Source organism: Odocoileus virginianus, chromosome 33, assembly GCF_023699985.2.
Source record: "Odocoileus virginianus isolate 20LAN1187 ecotype Illinois chromosome 33, Ovbor_1.2, whole genome shotgun sequence".
In the NCBI taxonomy this organism is placed as follows: Eukaryota; Metazoa; Chordata; class Mammalia; order Artiodactyla; family Cervidae; genus Odocoileus; species Odocoileus virginianus.
Genome location: NC_069706.1, coordinates 17,928,704 through 17,953,958, shown reverse-complemented (window position 1 = coordinate 17,953,958; position 25,255 = coordinate 17,928,704). Strand labels below are relative to the sequence as shown.

General features: G+C 41.7%; 1 protein-coding gene and 1 pseudogene across 7 annotated transcripts in view; one reads left to right on the top strand and one right to left on the bottom strand.

Annotated features, from left to right (window-relative positions):
• DCUN1D3 (defective in cullin neddylation 1 domain containing 3) overlaps positions 1-25,255 on the top strand; it is a 54,231-nt gene that overhangs the window by 260 nt on the left and 28,716 nt on the right. Inside the window, exons 1-4 of one of the 7 annotated variants that reach the window (XM_070460987.1) lie at positions 218-369; positions 3,931-4,076; positions 4,831-4,871; positions 4,974-5,065. The exons of 1 other annotated variant lie outside the window; for it this stretch is intronic. The gene's annotated coding sequence lies outside the window, so the exon portion shown is untranslated. Of the gene's footprint in view, positions 1-217; positions 370-3,930; positions 4,077-4,830; positions 4,872-4,973; positions 5,066-6,525; positions 6,602-25,255 lie in introns of those variants that run through there. 5 more of the 7 variants (XM_070460989.1, XM_070460988.1, XM_070460984.1 and 2 more) reach the window with 5 other exon arrangements.
• On the bottom strand, positions 25-24,132 carry LOC110138424 (mitochondrial import inner membrane translocase subunit TIM44 pseudogene; annotated as a pseudogene).

Below are 25,255 nucleotides of genomic sequence, written 5' to 3'. Positions count from 1 at the left end.
CTCGGCGTTGCTAAGTCTTTGCCCTTACTTGGCAACAGCTTCGTACGCCTTTGCGTACGTCGTGACGCTAACTGCCACTCGTTCCCTCCTCTCTCCTTTCCTATTCCGCCTGCCGGAGCGGGCGGCCTGCGGGGTTACCGGAAGTGATGATGCAGGAGGCGATGGAGGGGGCGGGGCTTCGGGGAGGCCGCCGCTGGTGGGCGGCAGATGAAGGGGAGGCGGCGGCAGTGGTGGGAGAAGAGGCGGCGGCGGCGGCGGCGGAGGGGGTAGGGAACCTGGAAACGCGAGCGGGGATGGTAGGTGTTTTGGACCCGCCGGGCCGCCGTCGTTTCCAGAAAGGGTTTGACTGGAGGAACCTCTGGAGCAGCTGTGAGTTTGAGGGGGGGTTTGAGGAGAAGGGGAGGCTTTGGGAGATGAAGGGGCGGGGGTTGGGTACCTTCGAGAAAGGGAGGGGGGGTGGAAGGGGAGGCGTGGAAATCAGCTCCTTGTCTGGACTGGTCCCGCTGGAAGGAGAGGCTGTGAGGGGAGCCTGTGGCGTGTCAGCCGCAGGGCTCAGAAAACTTACCTACTGTCCCTGCCTCCTCACCGCCAGCACCCCTCAACCCAGGGCCTGGGGCTCTGGGGGCCGGAGCTGCCCTGGAGGGGGTACAGACTCTGGTCCTCTGCGCCTTGTAAGCGCCGTGAGGTAGGAGCCCAAACGAGAGGTGGTGGGTGAATCTCCAGCTCCCTCCGCCCTCATCTACCTCCCCACCCCCATCTTCCTCTTTAATCATTAACAGCCCTGGAATTAAGGGGCTCAGACCTGAAGTCCTTCCTATGCACCTTTGCTATATACGATAACCATCTGTGCCTGAGGTGATGGGGCTGGAAGCTTTGCCCGTATCCTGTATAGGAAGTGGGACAGAGTGACAAATGTATTGGGGTTTTTTTTCCATCCCCCCCCCCCCCATATTCTCCCGTGCATAGCCCTCCTTTCCACTTTAATTCTCCGTGACTAGGTGGTAACTCTGGGTTTTGTTTTTTTTTTTCCTTTATTGTACTTGGTATCTTGGTTACCTCTTTTGGATTTGGTGTTCCGCCTCCATCCCAGGTCTTAACTGCAAGCTTTGTAATACTTCAGTTACAAGCTGTCTCTCTTTGGGAGTACCTCTCAATCCCCGGTCGCTCCCGATTAAAATGAGCGTTTTACCCTCTGAATACTGGAATTCCAAAGCCCTTGCAAGGATTCCTAAATGGCATCATAGCCCAGGAATCAAGGTCTCTTGCTCTAAATACTTTATGTGTGAGGAATTTAAATGTTGTCAACTCTTTCCAAAATGATTTGATGTTAGGCTAATTCTAGATTTCTTGTTTCTCTCCACCCACACTTCATGATGCACTTTGGAGAACAGAAAAGCCCATGTTACTCTTTTGTTTCTACAATTGGACAATAGCTCTCTTATTTTTTCTTTTGTGTGTCTGGCACACAAGTCTTCAGTGACACACTTGGCTTGTGCAGATTTCCATCTTATTTATTTAGCTTATTCTTTTTGTATAGGTGGTCTTACATGAGCGTGATTTGCTTAGTTTTCTTTCAGGGAAGAATACAAACCAGTAACGGCTGTGAAAAAATTATTTAGCAGAGAATGATTCGAAAAGAAGGTCTCTTCGTTGATGTTTTGTTGGTTTAATGGGGAGAAAAATGTAGTGCTTCTTTAGCCTGTAGTAGGGATTTCAGAGTGAAGTGTAATGATTCCTACTTTGGTGTTGATATTTTCTTTGGAAATCCTCTTGAGTTTGGAACTGTTTTCTAAAGAACTTTAAGAGATGGTTCCCAAATTTTAGGGATCCTTTGATGATTAGAAAGTGTCTGTAAATCCTTTTCCTCTGTAACTGAGTTTATGTGCATATTGCTAGAATTATCGTTATGGGTTCCATCCTACTCATCAGGGCTTTCAGGCCTGATAAAACAATATTTAATGCTTTCATTGTACAAGTAACAGCATGTTTGGATGTTTCACAGAAATGCAACAAAAGGAAAAAATGACTACTGTTCTCACCTTAACTGATTTGGAATCATTGAATAAAAAGTCCAAAATTCATTCATTCAACAAACATTTATTGACAGGCTACTAGTTGCTAGCCAGTATTTTAGGCAGTGGGCATACAAAGAGGAACATAGCAGTAAGGTCCATGCTCTCATGGAGTGGGGTGGGGACAGATAAATAAGCAAATTGGGTTTTGATAAGAGCTGAAGAAAATCAGCTCTTATCTGTGATTGTGAGTGTTGTGATAGGATGTGTCTGATTGGGATACAGTCTAGACCTTTCTGAGAAGGCAACACTGAAGTTGAACTTTAAATAAAAAGGAGCCAGCCTTGCAAAAATACGGGAGGAACCTTCCAGGTTTAGGGACTAGCTAGTGCAAAAACTGGGCTGGAGTGTGGCAAGTTCCAAGAAGTGGGAAGAAAGGGATGGTGAAGAGGAGGTAGGGGAGGATTAGGGGTAGAAGAGGCTGTAATAGCTAGAGCCTAGTGATCAAAGAAAAGAGTGAAGAGAGTCTAGGTCAGAGAGATGGAGGCTGGGCTCAGAATAGTTAGGCAAAATAAGAGTGAGAAGGATATAGAAAATGATGTTCCTTTTAATTCTGTTGCTTTTCCTAGAGTCTTGCCACATACTGTTTTAAGGATACTCTTACAGTATTGTCTGGAGAAGGGAACAGCTACCCACTCCAGTATTCTGGCCTGGAGAATTCCATGGACTGTATAGTCGGATACGACTGAGCAACTTTCACTTTACTTAGAGTATTGTAGGGAAAAAAGGTCACCCTGCTGAGAGTGGGAGAGGAGGCGGCAGTGGTCATCTGGGTCTTTTCTGGCAGATGAATCTCAAGGCATGAGTTAAGAATTCAATGGGATGTTCAATTGAAGGTTGCCTTTTTCCTTACAGGATTTTGTCTTATATGCTTTTTAAAATTGCATATTGGGTACCCCAAATGTGTTCTAGTATATGAATCCTCTTTTGCTTCTAGCTGTGAATTTAGGGCTGAAGATTGGGCAAATGATAATAATATACCCTTGTTGGTCTACAAGATGACCATTACAATCTAAGTTTGAAGTTGTTTTTTGTAGGAAGGCAGATTTTATGTTGCACTATTTCCACTTTTGTCTGGTCTGCCTGATGACTAATAACTTTCAGCTGAGGTGTGTGCGTAGGTCGGTGCTAAAAGTTCACTCTGGATTACATTAGATAAATGACCATTGTGGGCATAATCCCACTCTGTCGGCATCTTTGGGCTGGCATGTAGCCAAGTGATGTAACCTACTTTTGCCTTCTGTTGGGGCCGTTCATCTCTAGTAGCCAGTTGCTTCTCAGCCTCACCTTGACCAGATTGTCCACTGGAGAGGCCCAATCAGGACTCCTCCTTGATTTGGCCCTGTTGAGTCAAATGTTTCAGTGGGCTGAAACAGTTAGAATATGCTGTTTTCTTCCTTTGAACACCACAACAGTGACTAGTGTGTTCTTTGAGTGAATTGGCTCTTTGAGCTAGGCAGTTGAGAGACTTAAACGTTGCTTGGGCTGTTTGTAGTAAAGTTAGTATCAGAAATGCTAAGTAAAACTTTTTCGTGTTTGCAAAAAATGAATCAGAAATTTTGGACTTGTCACCTGTTTTAAGTTCTAGCATGGGTAGATGGATTATCAAAAGTAACTTGAATAGTCCTGGGCAGTCCTGGGGTAATGAAGGGGTTGGAGTTGAGCTTGAACTATCTTACTGAATCCCATCTTGAATGTAAATAGGAAGTCTTTGGTTAGCAAGCAAGTGAACAGCTAGAATTAGGCAAACAATAGACTCTACCCTTTATACTGCAGAGTAACTCAAAGAACTGAGAATTGATTATATATGAGGGCTTCCCTGGTAGCGCAGATGGTAAAGAATCTGCCTGCAATGCAGGAGACCTGGATTCAATTCCTGCATCAAGAAGATCCCCTGGAGGAGGGAATGGCTACCCACTCCAGTATTCTTGCCTGGAGAATTCCATGAATAGAGGAGCCTGATGGGCTACGTCCATGGGATTGTAAAGAATCAGACATGACTGAGTGAGTAACACTTTCACTTACACACACATACGGGCTTCCCAAGGGGCTCTAGTGGTGAACAACCTGCCTGCCAGCGCAGAAGATGCAAGAGTCTCGGGTTCGATCCCTGGATCAGATCCCTCCCCTGGATCCCCTTGGAGGAGGGCATAACAACCCACTCCAGTATTCTTGCCTGGAGAATCCCATGGACAGAGGACCCTGGTGGCTGCAGTCCATCACTTTGCAGAGTTGGACAGGACTGAAGCGACAGTGCACATGTGCACACACACACACATGCACACATGTGTCTTTGGTCTAGATTGTATCCTAATGTTGGATTTTAATCTAGCTAATGGATTATTAAGATGTCCACTATTCATCTTCAGTTATAACTCAAGTATGAAAATACCCTGTAGGCTGAAATTTCATCAGTCAGTTTGGAGAGTGGTGGTTCTTTTCTAGTTTGTGAAATGGGTCGGATGGGTAGGAGGGGAACTTGAATACAGGGAGAAGCCATTGACTCCTGCATTGGCCACTAATTGTGTTTGGGGAAAGAATCTACAAACCTAAATGAATTTAGATTCTCAGAGCTGAACTGGCCTTTTAATGAACTGGCCTTTTAATCTAGAGTACCAGTGGGTTTGTTAAACTCCTGGGGCTTTTGGACAAACTCTTCTGAAAGAAGAGTTGATACCACTAATTTTTGGAGTTGTGGGTTTGCATTGCATTAGATGACTTACAATTAATCTGATTTTGCTACTATTTTGTGCTGCAGTAAGAAGAGTTAATTGTACACTGGCTGCCAGTTGTTTTAAGGTAAAGATGTGGTAACTCTGAATGAAACAATGGTAATTATGTGGTGACTCCTATTCCCCAGCTCTTGATTACTTACAGTTACCTCTTTGTGTCTATTTACAGATGTTGATACCAGTGAACCAGGATCAATTCTCCCTAAATGTTGGAACAGTGTTCTGAAGCTCTCTGCACAATGGACCAGAGTGTTTCATTGAGTTAGTGTCTTTCAATTCAAATCTAGTTTTACCAGTTCTTATATCTGTTTTTCTTGGTGATGGAGGAACCTACTTATTTTGGGGGAAAAAGGAGATTACTATAGCACCTGACTTGTTCAATTAGTGAATGACTACAAGTAAGAACTTAGCATTTTAATTATCTGAAGTGGCTCAAACTAATCTTTTGAAGTTGTGATATGTAGAAAGGAGAAAATGGGAGGGGAGAAATGCCAAATCCTCTTCTTTAAGTTGTGTGCAGATGAAACTATTTAAATACCATACATCAGAATAGGGAAGCTCAGTAAAGGGATCTTGAGGTGGTGAATAGCCCTTGTACCAAAATAAATCATGGTCAGTGAGTGCCCTGATACCAACCTGATTATATGAAAAAAGTAGGCTTCATGTTGATAACTACTGACTTCCTGAGGGCCTGTCCTTGCTTAGCAGTGTCCTTTGACTGAGGTGTGTTGTTGGGTTTTGGGCTGGATTGCATCATGGAAGCTTAGGTTGCATACTGCTGCGATGCATAATCCTGTTTCCTGTTCTCCCTGCTCTGCTGGAGGATTCAGTCTCAGGACCTGGGGACTGAAAATGATTTTGTCACCATGGCCTGAAGAGCCAGACCAGATATGATGACTGACCAAGGATCTTGGGTAGCATCACTGCATAGTGTAGGACTTCTCATTTTTGCCTTAATCTCTGCTGGTCAGTCTAGGATACAGTGTTTTGGAAAAACTTGCTTTCATTATTTTAAAAGTAGATCACTTCCACCATATCAAGATCACAGAGTTTGGTTATAGCATTTAGCTCTTTCTGGTTGATGAAGTATTTGGATTCTGCAGCATTTGCCTAAAAGTGGGTTGGTGTGTGACCTATAACTTTGATTCTGAACAAGACTCAAATCATAGCATTTACTATATTGAATGCATTTAATTCTTTGTCCAGCTAAGAATAAGGCAGGAAGAAGACCCTCCAAGAATCTTAGAATATCTGGCATGATAATTTTTCAAACTGGGCTATGTAGAGCCCTCTCGGGTCATTTCTGGAGTATATCCATGATAGACAAGGAAAACCCCCTCATCTTGCTGTCTAGCTTCCATTTCACTGCTGCTGCTCCCCACCACCACACCCATGTTTGACTTTGCTATAGTTGCTGTTATATTGAGTTTCCCCATAAGATTTCAGTTGATCAAAATGTTTTGAGGCTGAAAACAGATAAAAAAGCAGAAGGTAAATGGAACTCTATAAAGTAAACTTGCTCTGTATAAACTCTATATAGTAAACTCTGTAAGTAAACTCACTTAAAGTTATAGAGAAGGTACTGTCAGGTATAGGACTTCTCTGCACTGATTTTGTTTTCTTATTTACACTGCCTTAAATATACCCTTATAGGCACTGAGTAGAGTTTGTTTGAGTTTAATTGAATCCTTGGTGTTTGGTCTCTTCTATATGCTGTCCAGAATGCCTATGCAAAATGCTGACCTGCATATTCCCATTTCCAGTGACTTGCCTTGGAATATGAACAGGAAAACCCAGGTATATCCATGGACAAAACATTTTTAGAATGGCTCTGTGAAAATATCTACAATTGCTTTATTCTTAAAAAAAAAACTGAAACAAATTTGTTTCCAATTAAACATTTACTTTATATCTACTTGATGACTACCTAGTGGCTGCCTTTAAACAGGCAGGGAAGACAAGGAATACCACTCCAGTGAGGGTGCTGGGACTCTAGTAGCATATGTTCTGGGTGGCAGGATTATAGACATGCTAGAAGTTCCAGGTTCTCAGAGTGGTGACGTTTTCTTTATTCTAAGTGAGTACAGTTCAAAAGTAAGGAGTGATGTGTTCATTTTAAAGGATGTTTCTGTGATTCTTTTTCTCCAAGTAAATTAGTTTTTCTTTGAAATAACTAGTCACTTGTCCAGTCATTTACTCAAAACAGTTGGTTATAGCTGATGTCAATGGTAGGAGAATTTTGCTTGGGGGTTTACTAACATTATATGAAAGAGAAAAGTCTAAAGACCTTTCCAGAGGCATTTAGATATGTGGGTTCAGTTGCTCGGGAGGAGAACATTTCAGGAAGCAGGCCTTTGGGAGTGCAGAGTGTTGGCAGTGGTGATATTGTGGGCCATATGCATAGGGTGAAGAAAAATTCCATTGGTTGTCCAGCTGGGAAAAGGTGGAAATTGCTAACAATGGCGCTTGATAGGAGAAGAGTGGCTCAGGAAGGAACAGGCCCACACTGTTGCCCAGTGCTAGACAACACCATTTACAAGGAGGGGACCTTTGGAGTTGGGTAATCCAGTGCCCCTGACCAGGTCTCTGATGACAGTATTCTCTCCCCTGATTGAAAAGTATATTCCTGATGGGAAGGGATGAGTGCATTGATGCAGTGTCTGGTTTGACCAGATTGATCTTCAAGATTCACTAGTTGGTCATGATTGACTGCTTAAGCCTAACTTCTTTGAGATCTCTCTTTTGACTTTTGTTTTTGACAAATAAGTTGGCAAACAAGAGGGAATGTATTGTTCCTGGGTCCATTAGAGTTTGAGTTAAGTATATAATACTGTGTGGTGGTGATTGTCATTTAACAATGTCTGTTACCCAAAGGGAACAGTTACATGTAAACTATTGAGGTAATTCATGATTTTCTCACGGGGACTAAATGTGAGTTAAACCACAACTAAAATAATTAAAGAAAATATATTTTGACTTCATATTTCTGTAACATCACATGGTCTCTTAAGCAGGTCAAATTAAATTGTTAGTTTTTTAAAAGAAATTTTATTCTACCAGGTACTTGTGAATCTGACATAAGGCCAGATTTTCTTCTAGTGCTGAAAATGGCAAGTACTACTCTGAATTGGTGACAGCTACAGATTTAATGATGAGATCAAGGAAGGTGGCGTCAATTAAATAAGTATCAGCGTCTGCCTACAATGCGGGAGACCCGGGTTCGATCCCTGGATGGGGAAGATCCTCTGGAGAAGGAAATGGCGACCCACTCCAGTACTCTTGCCTGAAAAATCCCATGGGAGAAGCCTGGTAGGCTACAGTCCATGGGGTCGCAAAGAGTCGGACACGACTGAGCAACTTCACTTCACTTCACTTCACTTCCAGTTGGTTGTAACATGGACCTCTTCTCCTGAGGTTAATTATGCCGTCCCTTCAACAATTCTCTGACATCACTGAGTATCCAGCAGTTCACTTCTGACACAAACTGCCTGGAGTTTGTGCAAATCCCACAGGTTAATGACTCAGTCTCAGGAGACTGCCCCACTTCAAGTGCTAGCCGCAAGTATCAGGTTGTCTCAAATTCCTCCTTGCACTTTTTCTTGGCAGACCTCAAATTTAGGGGTTCCCATGAGCACCCTCCCCCATGATGGATAATTTGCTAGTACATATAACTCATTTAGCTGGTAAAGCATGGTATGAATTCCATTTCATTATAAAGGCTACAACTCAGAAACAGCCAAATGGAAGACCTGAATAGGGCAAGATTTGAATTATGGGCACAGAGCTTCCATGTCCCCTCTGGGCATGCCAGCCTCCCAGCACATCAGTGTATTCACCAACCGTGAAGCTCCCCTGCATGCTAAGTTGCTTCAGTCATGTCTGACTCTTTGCAACCCTATGGACTAGCCTCTCAGGGTCCTCTGTCCATGGGATTCTCTAGGCAAGAATACTGAAGTGGGTTGCCATGCCCTTCTCCAGGGAATCTTCCCAACCCAGGGATCAAACCTGCATCCCTTACGTCTACCTGTGTTGGCAAGCAGGTTCTTTACCACTAGTGCCACCTGGGAAGCCATAAGCTCCCCTCAGTTCAGTTCAGTCACTCAGTCATGTCCTACTCTTTGCAGCACCGTGGACTGCAGCACACTAGGCTTCCATGTCCATCAACAACTCCTGGAGCTTGCTCAAACTCATGTCTATCGAGTTGGTGATGCCGTCCAACTGTCTCATCCTCTGTCATCCCCATCTCCTCCTGCCTTCAGTCTTTCGCAGCATCGGGGTCTTTTCCAGTAATTTAGACCTTCGCATCAGGTGGCCAAAGTATTGGACCTTCAGCTTCAGCATCCATCCTTCCAGTGAATATTCAGGACTGATCTTCTTTAGGATGGACTGGTTGGATCTCCTTGCAGTCCAACGGACTCTCAAGAGTCTTCTCCAACACCACAGTTCAAAGGCATCAGTTCTTTGGCGCTCGGCTTTCTTCATGGTCCGACTCTCACATCCATACATGACCACTGGAAAAACCATGGCTTTGACTAGACTAGACTAGAAGCTCCCCTAGCCTTGTTTGGCTTTCAGTTGTGGTTCCTTTATGTAGGCATAATTTATTAAAGCATTGACCTTTGTTGATGAAACTTCAGCCACCCTTCCCTTCCTTAAGGGCTAAAGGTGGGACTGAAAGTTCCAGTCATATGCCTGGGCTTTCTAACAAAGGTAGCTTCTTTTCAAACTATCAAAGAGGAACTCAGGTGTGGTCCAAACCCTGCTCCTTAATGAATAACAATAAGTCTATCTGTAAAGGAATTCCAGGGGTTTTAGGACCTCTGGTAGTAACTGGGGACAAAGACCAAGTATATTTTTTATTATACCACGTTAGTACTCCAGTTGTATCCCAAAAGTAGGAATAAGGTTGCGAGTGTGCTCAATCGCTCAGTCCTGTCCAACTCTTTGCAACTCTGTGATCCCATGAACTATAACCCAGTCTCCTCTCTCCATGGAGTTCTCCAGCCAAGAATATTGGAGTGGGTTGCTACTTCCTCCTCGAGGGGATCTTCCTCACCCAGAGATTGAATCTCATCTCCTTGCATTGGCAGACAAATTCTTTACCACTGAGCTACCACGAATAAGCTCAGTCAGTAAAGAATCTGCCTGCAGTGCAGGAGACCCAGGTTCCATACCTGGGTTGGGAAGGTCCCCTGGAGAAGGAAATGGCGACCCACTCCAGTATCATTGCCTGGAAAATCTCATGGACAGAGGAGCCTGGTGGGCTGCAGTCCATGGGGTCGCAAAGAGTCCGGCATGACTGAGCAACTAACATTCCAAAGTTGATTTAGGTGAGAAGTAACAATATGCATTTAGTTTTAATTTGATGGCTTTTTTTTTGGTCGAGAGAGTGCAAATTGTGTAGTTTCAGATTACAAGGAGCAAACTCTTCCCTCAATCAGTATGAAATGGCACTCTCGGAATGTGTTATATATATTTTTTAATTTAATATATGCATTCCCTAATGCAATAAATAAGCTCACTTTTAGGAAATTAGGTATACAGAAATCATGTTTCCTTTCACTGTGAATTTAAAGATTCAAGTGTACATAGTGCACAGGTAAGAGCATCTGCGTAGAGTCTGGGTTTGCATCTGAACTTTACCATCTACTTGTCACTTAACCTTGGATGAGCCACTTAGCATCTCTAAGCCTTGTTTCCTTCATGTATTAAGTGAAAATAATCACAATAAATTGTTGTGAGGAGTCAATAAGACATTTGCAGGACATGGTACAATGCCTGGCATATAGATAAACATTTAATAATGTTAGTTATTGTTAAATGCCTGCATGTACAGTGAAACTCACATGGATTGGCCGCTCCCAACAGGCCAGGAACTATATCATTTTGCCTTCTCTTATATGGGAAGTATGGGACGGTGTATAAAACATTGCTGGGCACATAATAGACACAAGTTATCTATCACTTGAAAATAAAACCTGGCCTGGGTATCTGGGAAATACTGGAGTAACTCTGTAATGGAAACTTCCAGCCTGTTTCCAAAGCTAGCCTAAAACCCAGAGATGGAAAATCTTCCTCCTGAAACCATATAGAGCATGCATGAATCTAGCAATGGGGACAGGAGCTCAGTGGCTAGGATATTGTTGGATCAAAAAGTGGGAAACTGATCCAAGAGACATTTTTATCATTGGCAGCATGCCTTGGTCTTCAGTGAGGTTGGGAGAACCACATGAGGGTTCAGGAAGGAAGCAACAGATTTATTCCATCCCATCCAGACACTCTGAGAGTCCACCAGCAAATACCATGTTATGTGTGTGGCTTCTCAGAGAAAATGAAAAACCTGATCTGCTGTCAAAGGGCTTAGCAACTGCTTGAAGTTCATTTCTTGGGGAAGTCCCCAAGGACTAATTGTCCCTGTATCTTACCCTTCTGTACATTCTACTTTAGTTGACCACCGTTGGACTAAGTTCTAGTCTAGAGTCTGCCACTAGTTCTGTGTGTCCTTGGGCAAGTTACACCCCTTCTTTGAGCCTGTTTCCTTAGCTGCAATGAAGGATTTGGTACTAAATCACTGTTCCCCAAAGTGTGCCTTTGGTTACATTGTTAATGTGTGTGCTGCTGAAACAAGTGTACAAAGGGGTATTTTTTATACTATTGATGGTACATGAGATGATTTTTGCCTGATGAATACTTTTTATCCTATATTTTCATTAACGTGTATTAATGAAAGTGTAACTAGCATATTAGACCTATGACTTTGTGGATAATGTTACTTAGGGTGATATTAAAGTGGATTTTTTTTACCCTTTCAAGAAAAACCTTTGAGGAACGATAGTTGGGATGGTAAACGGATATAGATGATCATAAAGGTTGTGTAGGAATAGCTGATGTGTTTATAAGTTCTAAGACAAAGTAATTCTAGTGCAGTGCCATACTTTCATAAAGCATTTGTGGTGATGGACTCAATAGACAGGTCTAAATTTGAGTGGCTTTAAAAAACTTGCCTAACTTAAGCAAATTGACAAATTTATTTTTATGCATTCATGGTGAAAATGCCCATAAGTTGGTTGTGTAGAATTTAAATTAGCATAGACTTTAGAAGTGGTGGCTTTTTTTTAAACAACAAAAAATGAGTAATGTTGCTTCCTCTCACTTTTAGCAGATTCCTCAAAACCTGGATTGATCTTTAGTTCTTTTCACTCCTGTTGTTGGAACTCCCTAAGACAGGAGTTAGGGGTTCCCATTTGTTCTGTTGGGGAGGAAGAAAAAGCCACCCCCATCTCTTGAATGCATGCCTGTGCAGGCTTTCTCTGTTCTGGAATGCTGAGGTTGCCCCATCCTAATGATCTCTACCTTACTTCTTCCTGGTAGCCACTTTAAAGGTGTACCCTAAAATGAACATGAATTCTGAGGCAGGGTTTTTGAAAATTTCCTATCACTTTTTGTTGTATTGGTTTTCACACAGTGGGAATCTTGAGAAGTAAAACGAGCAGTGGTAGAAATGAAATAAACTTGTGGGAGGTACTTTCTTTTTAAGCAAAATCCAGAAAAAATAGTGCAATCTTGATTGTATAGTAGGAGCCAAGAAATCTGCTTTCAGATGTAGTCTATGGTTTAGAGTTGTTTTTTTTTTAAGTATTAATTATTTGTGTTACCTTGACATTTTCTGTATATCTTAACACTGTCATCATTCATTATCTACATTTAGTTGTTGTCCTCTCTTCTGTAAATGATATTGTTCTATTTTGTTCTCAACATAAAGGGCCATGCATCTGATATAGCACCTTGTAATAAATTGTTGCATGTTTCAAACTAGTTTTTAAAAATTGCTATAAAGGTGGTTTCAAGTCTTTTATTTTTCTGAGCCATGTGTTATCTAGTCAGTTCAGTTGCTCAGTTGTGTCCGACTCTGCAACCCCATGTGGATTGCAGCATGCCAGGCTTCCCTGTCAATCATCAACTCCTGTAGCTTGCTCAGACTCATGTCCATCGAGTCGGTGATGTCATCCAACCATCTCATCCTCTGTCATCCCCTTTTCCTCCGGCCTTCAATCTCTTCCAGCATCAGGATCTTTTCCAGTGAGTCAGATCTTTGCATCAGGTGGCCAGAGCTTTAGCATCACTCCTTCCAATGAATATTCAGGACGGATCTCTTTTAGGATTGACTCGTTTGACCTCCTTGCAGTCCAAGGGACTGTCAAGAGTCTTCTCCAGCACCACAGTTCAGAAGCATCTATTATTGGCACACAGCATTCTTTATGGGCCAACTCTCACATCCATACATGACTACTGGAAAGATCACAGCTGTGACTAGATAGACCTTTGTCAGCAAAGTAATGTCTCTGCTTGTTAATATGCTATCTAGGTTGGTCATAGCTTTTCTTCAAAGGAGCAATCGTCTTTTAATATCATGGCTGCAGTCACCACCTACAGTGATTTTGGAGCCCAAGAAACTAAAGTCTGTCACTGTTTCCATTGTTTCCCCATCTGTTTGCCATGAAGGATGGGACGAGATGCCATGATCTTAGTTTTTTGAGTGTTGAGTTTTAAGTCAACTTTTTCACTCTCCTCTTTCACTTTCATCAAGAAGCACTTCAGTTCCTCTTCGTTTTCTGCCATAAGGGTGCTTGTCTGAGGTTATTGATATTTCTCCCAGCAATCTTGATTCCAGCTTGTACTTCATCCAACCCCGCATTTCGCATGATGTACTCTGCATATAAGTTAAATAAGCAGGGTGACAATATACAGCCTTGATGTACTCCTTTCCCGATTTGGAACCAGTCTGTTGTTCCATGTCCAGTTCTAACTGTTGCTTCCTTACCTGCATACATATTTCTCAGGAGGCAGGTCAGGTGGTCTGGTAGTCCCATCTCTGGAAGAATTTTCCACAGTTTGTTGTGATCCACACAGTCAAAGGCTTTGGTATAGTCAGTGAAACAGAGGTAGATGTTTTTCTGGAACTCTCATGCTTTTTCTGTGATCCAATGGATGTTGGCAATTTGATCTCTGGTTCCTCTGCCTTTTCTAAATCCAGCTTGTACATCTGGAGGTTCTCAGTTCATGTACTGTTGAAGCCTGGCTTGGAGAATTTTGAGCATTACTTTACTGCATGTGAGATGAGTGCAATTGTGTGGTAGTTCGACATTCTTTGGCATTGCTTTTCTTTGGGGTTGGAATGAAAACTGACCTTTTCCAGTCCTGTGGCCACTGCTGAGTTTTCCAAATTTGCTGGCATATTGAATGCAGCACTTTAACAGCATCATCTTTTAGGATCTTTTAGTTATCTAGTCAAGATTAGGTTAAAATACTACAAAATGGTGACAGTGCCGTAACTTAAGATTCTTTTCTTCCTTCATTTTTTCTCTGTCATTGGTTTAATAAAAAGTTTCTACATGATTTCATAATGAGAAATTCTCAGATGTTCCCCAATTGGGGTAGCATCTAATGTTCCAAGCCACAAGCTCTCAAATTTTGTAAATTTTGGTTTTGTCAACCATACTATTTTGTCTCTGAGAAGAAGTAGTAAATTGTATTACTTAGCATATTGGACAAACCTGTATTCAAGACTATATTTTGCAGGATTAAAAAAATCTATTTTCTTATTAAAATCTGTTTCATGGCATGCATGATACTCATCCTTTGCACATATTCACAAGACCCACCTTACTCAGGGTAGATGTCAGGTTTTTGACAGTCTGTTTCGCTTAGGGCTTCCTGATGGCTCAGTGGTAAAGAATCTGCCTGCAATGCAGGAGGTGTAGAATCTATCCCTGGGTTGGGAAGATCCTTTGGAGAAGGAAATGGCAGCTCACTCCAGTATCTTCCTCCTTTCCTGTCTCCTGAGAAAGCTGTATGAAGCAACAGTTAGACCTGAACGTGAAACAACTGACTGTTTCCGAGTTTGGAAAGGAGTGAGACAAGGCTGTGCATTGTCATTTTGCTTATTTAACTTATATGTAGAGTACATCATGTGAAATACCATGCTGCATGAAGCACAAACTGGAATTAAGACATCAGTAACTTCAGATATGCAGATGATACCACTCTAATGGCAGAAAGTGAAGAGCCTCTTGGGCTTCGCTTGTGGCTCAGCTGGTAAAGAATCCGCCTGCAATGCAGGAGACCTGGGTTTGATCCCTGGGTTGGGAAGGTCCCCTGGAGAAGGGAAAGGCTACCCACTCCAGTATTCTGACCTGGAGAATACCATGAACTGTATAGTCCATGGGGTCACAAAGAGTCAGATATGACTGAGTTACTTTCACAAAGAGCCTCTTGATGAAGGTAAAAGAGGAGAGTGAAAAAGCTGACTTAAAACTCACCATTCAGAAAACTAAGATCATGGTATCTGGTCCCATCACTTCATAGCAAATAGAAGGGGAAAAAGTAGAAGCAGTGGCAAATTTTCTTTTCTTGGGCTCCAAAATCACTGTGGATGGTGACTGCAGTCATGAAATTAAAAGATGCTTGCTCCTTGGAAGAAAAGCTGTGACAAACCTAGATAGCATATTAAAAAGCAGAGACATTACTTTGCTGACAAAGGTCCATATAGTCAGATCTATGATTTTTCCAATAGTCACATATATATGTGACGGTTGGATCATAAAGAAGACTTAAGCACTGAAGAATTGATTCTTTCAAATTGTGGTGCTGGAGAGAAGGTTCCCGAGAGTCCCTTCTACTGCAAGGAGATGAAACCAGTCAATTGTAAACGAAATTAACCCTGAATGTTCTTTGCAAGGAATGATGCTGAAGCTGAAACTCCAGTATTTTGGCCATCTGATGCAAAGAGCTGATTCGTTGGAAAAGAGCCTGATGCTGAACAAGATTGAAGACAGAGGAGAAAGGGGTGGCAAAGGGATGATATGGTTGGATGCCATCACCAGCTCAGTGAACATGAATTTGAGCAAACCCTGGGAGATAGTGAACTCCTGGCATGCTGCAGTCCATGGGGTCACAAAGAGTCAGTCATGAGTTAGCAACTGAATAACAACTATTTCCCTAGGTGCAAAGGCTAATCATTATTTACAGATAATTGCTGATGAGTCTGGAGAAATTCTGAAAGGGAATATGTAGGGATTGTGACGTTCACCCTTGGTCTATAGACTAGAATTTGCAAACCTAGAGTGAGGTGGTTTAATACCTTCTCTTCTTGGGAAATTGCCATTGGATCAGTCAGTCTTGGTTCAGGTCTCTTGTGGGCAGCTGAAAGTTAGGCTTTTAAAGATGAAAGGCACATCAAAATCTCTTCTTTCCCAATCATACAAATAGTTATCTCCATGATAGTATAACTTCCATCTATGGAGTGTAAGTACTCAGGACCACACATTTAAAGAGATAAATTTAATACTGAGTCAGAATGAAAGATGTGCAAACATAGTGATAGAGTTTAAAACCTTTTCAGGCCATTCTTACATGTTTCCAGGGCCACTTTGGTTTTCTGTTGGTAGACTAACAATTCATTGGGAGCCTTTTCACTTCTAAAATAAAGCCCTTTTAGGATGCTGAAACTTGAACTTTCATGGTAAGTTAAAGTAAAAAACAAAAGTGTACTCAGAGACTCTCTAACTCTTGACTTTAAACCTTCCTGTTAGAGAACCAGAATTGCTTAATTTATTAGAGCATTTGCTTTTCTAAGTTTTCAGCTCATAACCATTCCATGGCCTAGCAGGAAGAAATAATAAAAAGTTAAACAACAGGTAAAAATCTTTTATAGTTGCCTTTTCCCCGGTTGGAAGCAGAGTTTTCCCTTCCCTCTGGGCAGTTTGGCCTCTAAGCTCCTCCTTTTTCTGATCTGAAACTTTACTGTTTTCGTACAGTGCTTAAATTAATTGACTCAACACCAAGTTCTGAATGTCTCCAGCATTAGTACCTTTGACTCAGGCAGCTTAAGCAAAAGATTATAATAGTGGTTTAACAGAACAAAACCTTTAAAAACACACTTGAAGGTTGTTTTTTACTCAAGATTTCCAAACAGATACAAACTTTTCTAAGAAGAGCCAGTCCATGTGGTTTTCAGCTTAGACATACATGAGCAGGGAACCAGGTTTCCCAGATGGAATGTGGGTCTTATATGAACTTGTGAAGGTGAAAACTAGTCTTGTTAAGTCTTGGCCTCCAAACTTGATTCTTTCACCAATATTCAAAGTGAAGTATGTGTAGTCTGAATTTTTCTGAAGGGTCAACCCTAGGATTGGGTGCATAGTGCTTCACGTAAAATAAATGTGTTTATATGCTGCCATATTTTCATTCTAGTAAATTTGAGTGTCTTTTGTGGACCTTGTTTTTAAAAGCTTTATGGTAAGAAAACATAGAAAAACAAGTGAAGGTGTGAAGGGACAGAGAGGCTGTAGGTCAACTTGAAGGAGTCAGGAGAGGAATCCTGTAAGAAGCAAACTCTGAGCTGGGATCGAAATACCAAGACTGGAGAGTGAGGAGGCATTCCAGACACAAGTAACAGTATGTGTAAAGCCACAGAGGGTTGAGAGGCCATGGCATCTTGGGAAGCGGCAGATGTTTCAGTATGCCCGAGGGATGTGGAGTGAGAACAGGAGAATGGCAGTAATTGAGGCCAAATTCAAAAGAACCTTGTATACCTTATTAAAGTTGGATTTGTAGGTGAAGGGGAGCTATTAAATAATTTTGAGTAGAGGCATGGCATATTCACATGGGCTAAGTGTGTTATAAAGATCACCCCAGTGGCAATTTGGAAGAGAGATTGAAGGGAGCAATCCCAGAAGCAGGTAAACTGAGAGAATACTGCAGTAGAAGGCAGAGGCCTGAACTGTAAAATTACTGAGGGAGGGATAGATATTCAGGAGTTAGAGCTTAACAAAGTTTGGCATAATCTGTTGAAAAGTTTATTGCTTGCATGTCCCAGGTGGGTTTCAGGCTAAAAGGTGCTCAGCTCCAGAAGTTGCTCAGAGACCCAAGCTGATGTGGGTTCCACCATCATGTGTGGTACCATTTGTATTGTCTTGGTCACCATGGCAAGTGAAAAGATGGCTGAGATGTCTTGTGCCACCTTTAGGCTTGGGCTTGGAGATGATAAGTATCACATCTGCCTACAGCTCATCGTGTCATTTCTGCCTGTACCTGTTTGGCCAGAAATGGACATATTTCCTCGTCTTTAACTGAAGAGGCTGGGAAACTGGGGGAACTGATGGAATGTTGAATGAGCTTCTCTGTCTGTGCTACAGTGTAGGGTCTTGAGTAAGGTGCTTTATTTCTGAGTGTATTCCCTCATTTGTAAAATAGGAATATCAAGAGTACCAGCCTCATTCCTGGAGTCTCTTTTAGAGGATCCCCAATCTGAAAGACCAGGTTCTCTTCTTAGTAATACCAACATTATTTGTCCTTTATACTTTCATCTCTCATGAATTTTATAGAGTCTACAGGGTGTGTTATATCACAAAGAATGAGAAGCACATGGGAAATTAGCTGTCTTCTAAGCCAGACCTTAGAGACATTTGCAAAAATGTAAAACAGTGTTGCTGCTCTTATTAAGTTTTTGGAAATAGTTATTTTTCATAAAATTGTCATTTATGTTAACATATAATGATTTATTATTGATATTTATTTTTTAGAAGCTATTATTTTCTTATGCAGACTTCCCCTTTCCCTAATTCTTCAATATTTTTATTCTTTGTACTATACTATATACTTCGATAACATTAAAATGCTTACATATATGGTAACACATGATGTGTCTTTATTTTTATTTTTAAAATTTTTATCTTATATTACCAGTGTTGTGTTAGTTTCAGATAACAAAGTGATTATCCAAACACATGTATCTATTCTTTTTCAAATTCTTTTCCCATTTAGTTATTACAGGGTATTGGGCAGAGTTCTCTGGGGGTGCTTGTTGTAGGTCCTTGTTGGTTATCTATCTTAAATATAGCAGTGATGTTTTAAATGAATTAATACAATGTTTTTAAAATTTTCAGTTAAAAAAAGTACCAACCTCATTGAGCAGCTTTAGGGATTAACTGCTGTCACAACTGTAAAATGCCTAGCATTTTGTCTGGCACAGTAAAGATATTAGAGGGACCCTTTAAGTTTTTTTTTTTTTTAATTAATATTTATTTATTTTTTTTTAAATTTTTTATTTATTTATTTTTTCTTTTCCATTTATTTTTATTAGTTGGAGGCTAATTACTTTACAGCATTGCAGTGGTTTTTGTCATACATTGAAATATATGGAATTTAGAAAGATGGTAACGATAACCCTATATGCAAAAAAAGAAAAAGAGACTCAGATGTATAGAACAGACTTGTGGTCTCTGTGGGAGAAGGCGAGGGTGGGATGTTTCAAGAGAACAGCATCGAAACATGTATATCTAGGGTGAAACAGATCACCAGCCCAGGTTGGATGCATGAGACAAGTGCTCAGGCCTGGTGCACTGGGAAGACCCAGAGGGATGGGGTGGAGAGGGAGGTGGGAGGGGGGATCGGGATGGGGAATACATGTAAATCCATGGCTAATTCATTTCAATGTAGAGGGACCCTTTAAGTTTGATCTTGAACTTTTCTTCTTATGTGCTCTAGGTGGGTGTCCTCGGTAATGTCCGACTCTTTTGCGACCCCATGGACTGTAGCCTGCCAGGCCTCCTCTGTCCATTGGATTTCCCAGGCAAGAATACTGGAGTGGAGTGCCATTTCCTTCTCCAGTGGTTTATTCCAACACAGGAGTCAAACCTGAGTCTCCTGAATCTCCTGCATTGGCAGGGGGATTCTTTACCACTGAGCCACCTGTGATTGTTTACTTAGTGGATTAAAACCAACAATTAAAAACCAAGTGAAACAAAGAAGCAGCGTAAATTAGAGTTCATCATCGAAGTGAGAGTAAATATTGCTTCATAAGTTGTATGTGTGTGTGTGTATATATGTGTGTGCATTCGGTCAGGATGTAACTTGTTTCTCACTGATTGTTGCAGTTCCAGTTGGAAAGAACACTGATTAAATTCAAGCTCTCATTTTACAGTACTGAAAGACTTAAATATACTAAACGAAAAAGTGACTGTATTCTATTATACTTTTTTGGAAGAGGCAGTTTAAATTGCATTAATGTGTGTACGTATTTTTGGTTGCCCTGGGTCTTTGTTGCTGTGTGCAGACTTTCTCTAGTTGTGGCGAGTGGGGGCTGCTCTCTGTTGCAGTGCGCTGGCTCCTTATTGCAGTGGCTTCTCTTGTGAAGCTCCTAGGTGCCTGGGCTACAGTAATTGCGGCACACGGACTCAGTAGTTGTGGCTCACGGGCCCTAAAGCGTGTGGCGCCAGCAGTTGTGCATACTGGCTCGGTAGTTGTGGGGCAACAGGCTTTAGTTGCTCCACAGCATGTGGAATCTACCAATATCAAGGATCAAACCCATGTCCCCTGCATTGGCAGGCAGATGTCTATCCACTGTACCACCAGGGAAGTCCATATTTTTAAAAAGTAGGCTTGAATAACATTATCCTTAACTTTGAGAAAGAGTAGAACATGGATTTGAGTTTAGAAAGTGTTTGTTAGCTGCCAGTTAGCCGTTTTCATTTTGCCATATACACTTCCTGCCTTCTTGGAACTTTAATCCAAGATCGAGTCACTAAAACAGTAACATCTTTTTTGTACTTGTCATTTTTTGCTATCTCCTTGAGAGCCATGAATATGTTCCATAGGGGTAACATGCATAATGCATAAAGCCTTGAATGCATAGTAGAAATAATTGTTTATTATAATAGGGGTCATCATAGACAATAAAAAATGTTCAGTCAGAAGAACTTACTGAGGAAGGAGTTAATGAAATATTTTCTGTGTTTTCTCTTTTTGACCTATTAGAAACAAGTACGGAAGTTGTATTTAAGTTTAACAAAGTATTTAAGTGACTTCTCTTACAGTGAGTAGTGATGTCAGCAAACTGATGTGCAGTGAGCAACATGCTGTGTCTTTTTCAGAGCAGTGGTGGATAATAATTCTTCCATTTTGATTAGCCCATGCTGAGTGAATAGGAGTTAATCCTGGCTGCCTGGCAGAAATCGATTTGTTATATAATTTATGGTACCCAGAAGCCCTTTGAAGAGGTCTTTATCATCTTATTATCCGGACAGTATCCACCTAGGCCTGAAGATTAATTTTTGGTGTTCTCATCTAGTTCCACCAGACTGATTTAACAGCAGCTTGCTGTTAAGTGCTGGCACTTGGTTTTTGCTTTTGACACAAAGGTATGCTAATCAAGAATGGCTGTTAGAAATCCTGTAATGTTTCAATTAGTGATTTATTGTCATTTAGAGGGTTCCCCCCTCCCCCCGTTAAACTGATTTAACCTCTGAAAAATGAGTCAATTCAGGGTTTCAAACATTTCTTCTTCAGCTAGCCTCCAAAAACGGTTTATTAATGATTCTGTCTCGTAAATTGCTGCTGCAGTTCATTTGTGTCAGTCCCGTCACTGCTGAAACAAATGCAGGAGGAGTGTCAGTTTAGTTTTCCTTTGCCTGGCACATGGACTTCTTAACTCTATTACTGGTAGATGCCTGCTGTTAAACAAGCCTGTACTATTTTTTATAACTTGCTGAGAAGTCATGTGGTAGTGTGATCCCTGTCCCCAGCTACCAGCACTTAAGCTTATGGTTTTCAGTGTATTGTGTTAAAACAGACTACTAATCCTGGATATTTTTCTCTTCAGTTTTAAACCTAAAGGTGGAAGTTCTATTTTTAGAAAATACTCTCCTAGAAAAGTCACTGGTGTCGCTACCCCAAATACTAGGCCTAAGGGTGGGGAGAGCAAGAACTGACTGTTTCACATGGCTAAGCAGAATGTGTGGGCTGGTCTGCCAGCCAGCAGAGGTGGAAGCTGCCCTTTGCTTTCTTGGCAGGTACATCTGGCTGTGAAGGCCCTGATTAGGACTTTAGGTTTTGGCCTTTTCTTGGCAGTTACATGAAACATAGTCTGTTGTCTCCAGTGGTTCTGAAGAGATGCAGGGCCTTGATGGTCCACATCCCTTAGCCTCTTTGCAGGCAATGTGCTTCATCCCTCATAATTAAAAGCCAATCTCTCATCAAGCAAATTTTTAAGAATACTACTGTGGAAAAAATATCTTAAGAAGTGTAAAACTTGCTGTGAGTTCTTCATGTTTACTATATAGCATGCAGACAAGCTGCTGCCTTTTGCCCTTAAATCTCTAGACACCTTAGAAGTCATTCCTTTGTTTATTGTGATAGAGAAGAAGCAGTTCGGACCAGCACCAGAAGGTTTTTCATTGCTTGGAGAACCCTTGGAGCTTCCTACAGTGATGTATGGCTATGGCTTGAATAAACTATCTGGACTTTCACCCTTGCTTGAAGGACAGGCAGGAGTGATTTCCATTATTATGTAGATTTCTTCCAGGAGACTAAGTTGCAGGTCAAAAAGAGGTACTACAGGGTGAATATCCCCCAACTTTAGCTTCAAATTTTGGCTTTTGCTGTGTTTGAGGTGAAAATTAATTTGTGGAGTAAGGAGAGATGGGACTATATACTGCTGACTGAGAAGCTGTGCTTGTGTCACATTATCTGGTTAACTGATGAGGCAGGGAATAATTTGGAACCATGAGACAATTTCCTGTTTTCTCTTTGAGGGTAGTGGGGTGTTGAGAGGCGAGGTGTCCAGGAATTGGATCTTAGGAACCAGCTCTTGAGTGGTGAAATTAAGGCCTACTCTACATCCTTAGGTCTCAAGTTCCTTGACTGTTGAGTATTTGATAACATCATAGAATTGGTATAAATAGCTATCATCTATTGATAACTAACTGTGCTAGGGACAGTGCTAAGCATGTCATTCAGTCGTGAGTTAATACATTTAAGTGCATAGACTAGTACCTTGTACAGAGTGCTAATAAATATCAGAAATTATTATTCAATAGATATTATCAAAACATTTACTTACATGATAAAGCTTAGGTGCCCAGGACAAAATGTTGAATAAAATAATTTCCACTCTTCTGGAAATTGCTTTCTTGTAGGGAGAGTGGACAATAAATAAGTTAACAAGAATTTCAGAGTGGTATGTGCTAAAGAAATAAAATAGTTTGCTGGATCAGAGGGAGATGGTACTTTAGATTGGTCGGACAAGGAATACATCTCAGCATTTGAACTGAAACCCTCTGATACGAAGGAGCCGTTTATTCTTCACAGTGATCCTTTGTCCCAATTTTCAGGTGAGAAAACAGATGCAGAGTGACTAAGTATGTGTGGAAAGTAAATAGAGCTGGGCTGTACAAACCCTATCATTCTGCATCCAAAGCATATCATGTCCTTCCCAGAAGGGCAGCTGTAGGAGTTAAAATGTATGCAGTTGGTTTTGAGTAAAAGAAATGAAGGTGGTTGCAGTGCAGGTAAAACCCTCAGGCAATTCAGAAAAGTTGTAATTTCATGGACCCCTCAATCCTGGGATGCAAAATTTGAGTATGAGTGTGTGTATGTATGTACATTTTATTCTGGAATCCAAAGCTATCTTCACCTTTTTGAAGGTGATGACAAAAATAGCTAGTGCACCATTGCTTTCTTTTAGGATGTTTTTCATATTGTTTTTTTGGAAAGTAAGGCCTACTTGCTATATCGATGTTGTCAATGTCCACAATGTGGGAGTGGAACTGGAGGCCCAGACCATTGGCCTGCTGGATCGGGTTGGCCAGTTGGCTGTAGATAGCTTCATAGACCATTCTTTGAGAATGTCAAGCTCCTCAGAAGTCATGGCCTCCAGTACGTTGGGGATGATGTTCTCACACTGCTGCAGGAAGCGGTCCTATCGATGGCGGGATCTACACGCAGGATCTCTGTGAGCACCTCTGACATGTCCATCTTTGACAATAGGCCCCCCATCAAGTCTGTGATCTTGTCTGTCAGCATGCGGGATGCCCGGATGAAGGTGTTGTTGCTGTTGTCATATTTCATCTTCATCTCAAAGAACCGATTGAACACCACATTGTTGTCCCTGAAGTCCTTCCACTGCTGATACCACTTGGAGTCCACAAGTAGCATGACCCCCAGCGCCTCCTCGTTGCCCTCAAACATTTTTTCTTCCTTGAATTTCTCTCCATCGAACTCCTTCCTTTTCCAGGGCTGCTCAGGCCAGCGGTAGGGCCCGGTTTGTCCCAGGATGCTGTCGTCAATCTCCTTGACAGACTCCACGCCCTGGGAGAGGGCTTTGAAGGCAGTGGTCCAGCCAAGCTTCTCCCTGCCTTTGGACACCGACTTGGCTGACTGCTTGGCAGTCTTGGCTGCTTCTTCCACACCCTCCTTGATGTTTCTGCCAAGGTCACTTTTACTGACTTTTCGAGACTCTCCTTCACAGTGCCCATGATCTCCCCTAGCATTACCTTACTAGCATGTGAAATGAATGCAATCATGGAGTAGTGTGAACTTTCTTTGGCATTGTACTTCTTTGGGATTGGAATGAAAACTGACCTTTTCCAGTCCTGTGGCCACTGCTGAGCTTTCCAAATTTGCTGGCATATTGAGTGTAGCACTTTAATAGCATCATCTTTTATGATTTTACATAGCTCAGCTGTAATTCCATCACCTCCACTTGCTTTGTTTGTAGTGGTGCTTGCTAAGGCCCCCTTGACTTCATACTCCAGGATGTCTGGCTCTGGGTTAGTGATCACATTAGCATGGTTGTCTGGGTTATGAAGATCTTTTTTGTACAGTTCTGTGTATTCTTGCCACTGCTTCTTAATATCTTCTGCTTCTGTTAGGGCCATACCATTTCTGTCCTTTATTGTGCCCATTTTTGCATGAAATGTTCCCTTGGTATCTCTAATTTCCTTGAAGAGATCTCTAGTCTTTCCCATCCTGTTGCTGTCCTCTGTTTCTTTGCATTGTTCACTTAGGAAGCCTTTCTTATCTCCTTGCTTTTCTTAGAAACTCGGCATTCAAATGGATATATCTTTCCTTTTCTCCTTTGCCTTTCACTTCCCTTCTTTTCTCAGCTATTTGTAAGGCCTCCTCAGACAACCATTTTGCCTTTTGCATTTCTTCTTCTAGGGGATGGTCTTGATCACTGCCTCCTGTACAATATCAAGAACCTCTGTCCATAGTTCTATAGGCAGTGTGTCTATCAGATCTAAACCCTTGAATCTATTTGTCACTTCCACTGTATAATCATAATGGATTTGATTTAGGTCATACCTGAATGGTCTAGTGGTTTTCCCTACTTTCTTCAAGTCTGAATTTGGCAATAAGGAGTTTTTTTTTTTTTTTTTTTCATTTATTTTTGTTAGTTGGAGGCTAATTACTTTACATATATTTTAGTGGTTTTTGCCATATATTGACATGAATCAGCCATGGATTTACATGTGTTCCCCATCCCGATCCCCACTCCCGTCTCCCTCCCCATCCCATCCCTCTGGGTCTTCCCAGTGCACCAACCCTGAGCGCTTGTCTCATGCATCCAACCTGGGCTGGTGATCTGTTTCACCCTTGATAGTATACTTGTTT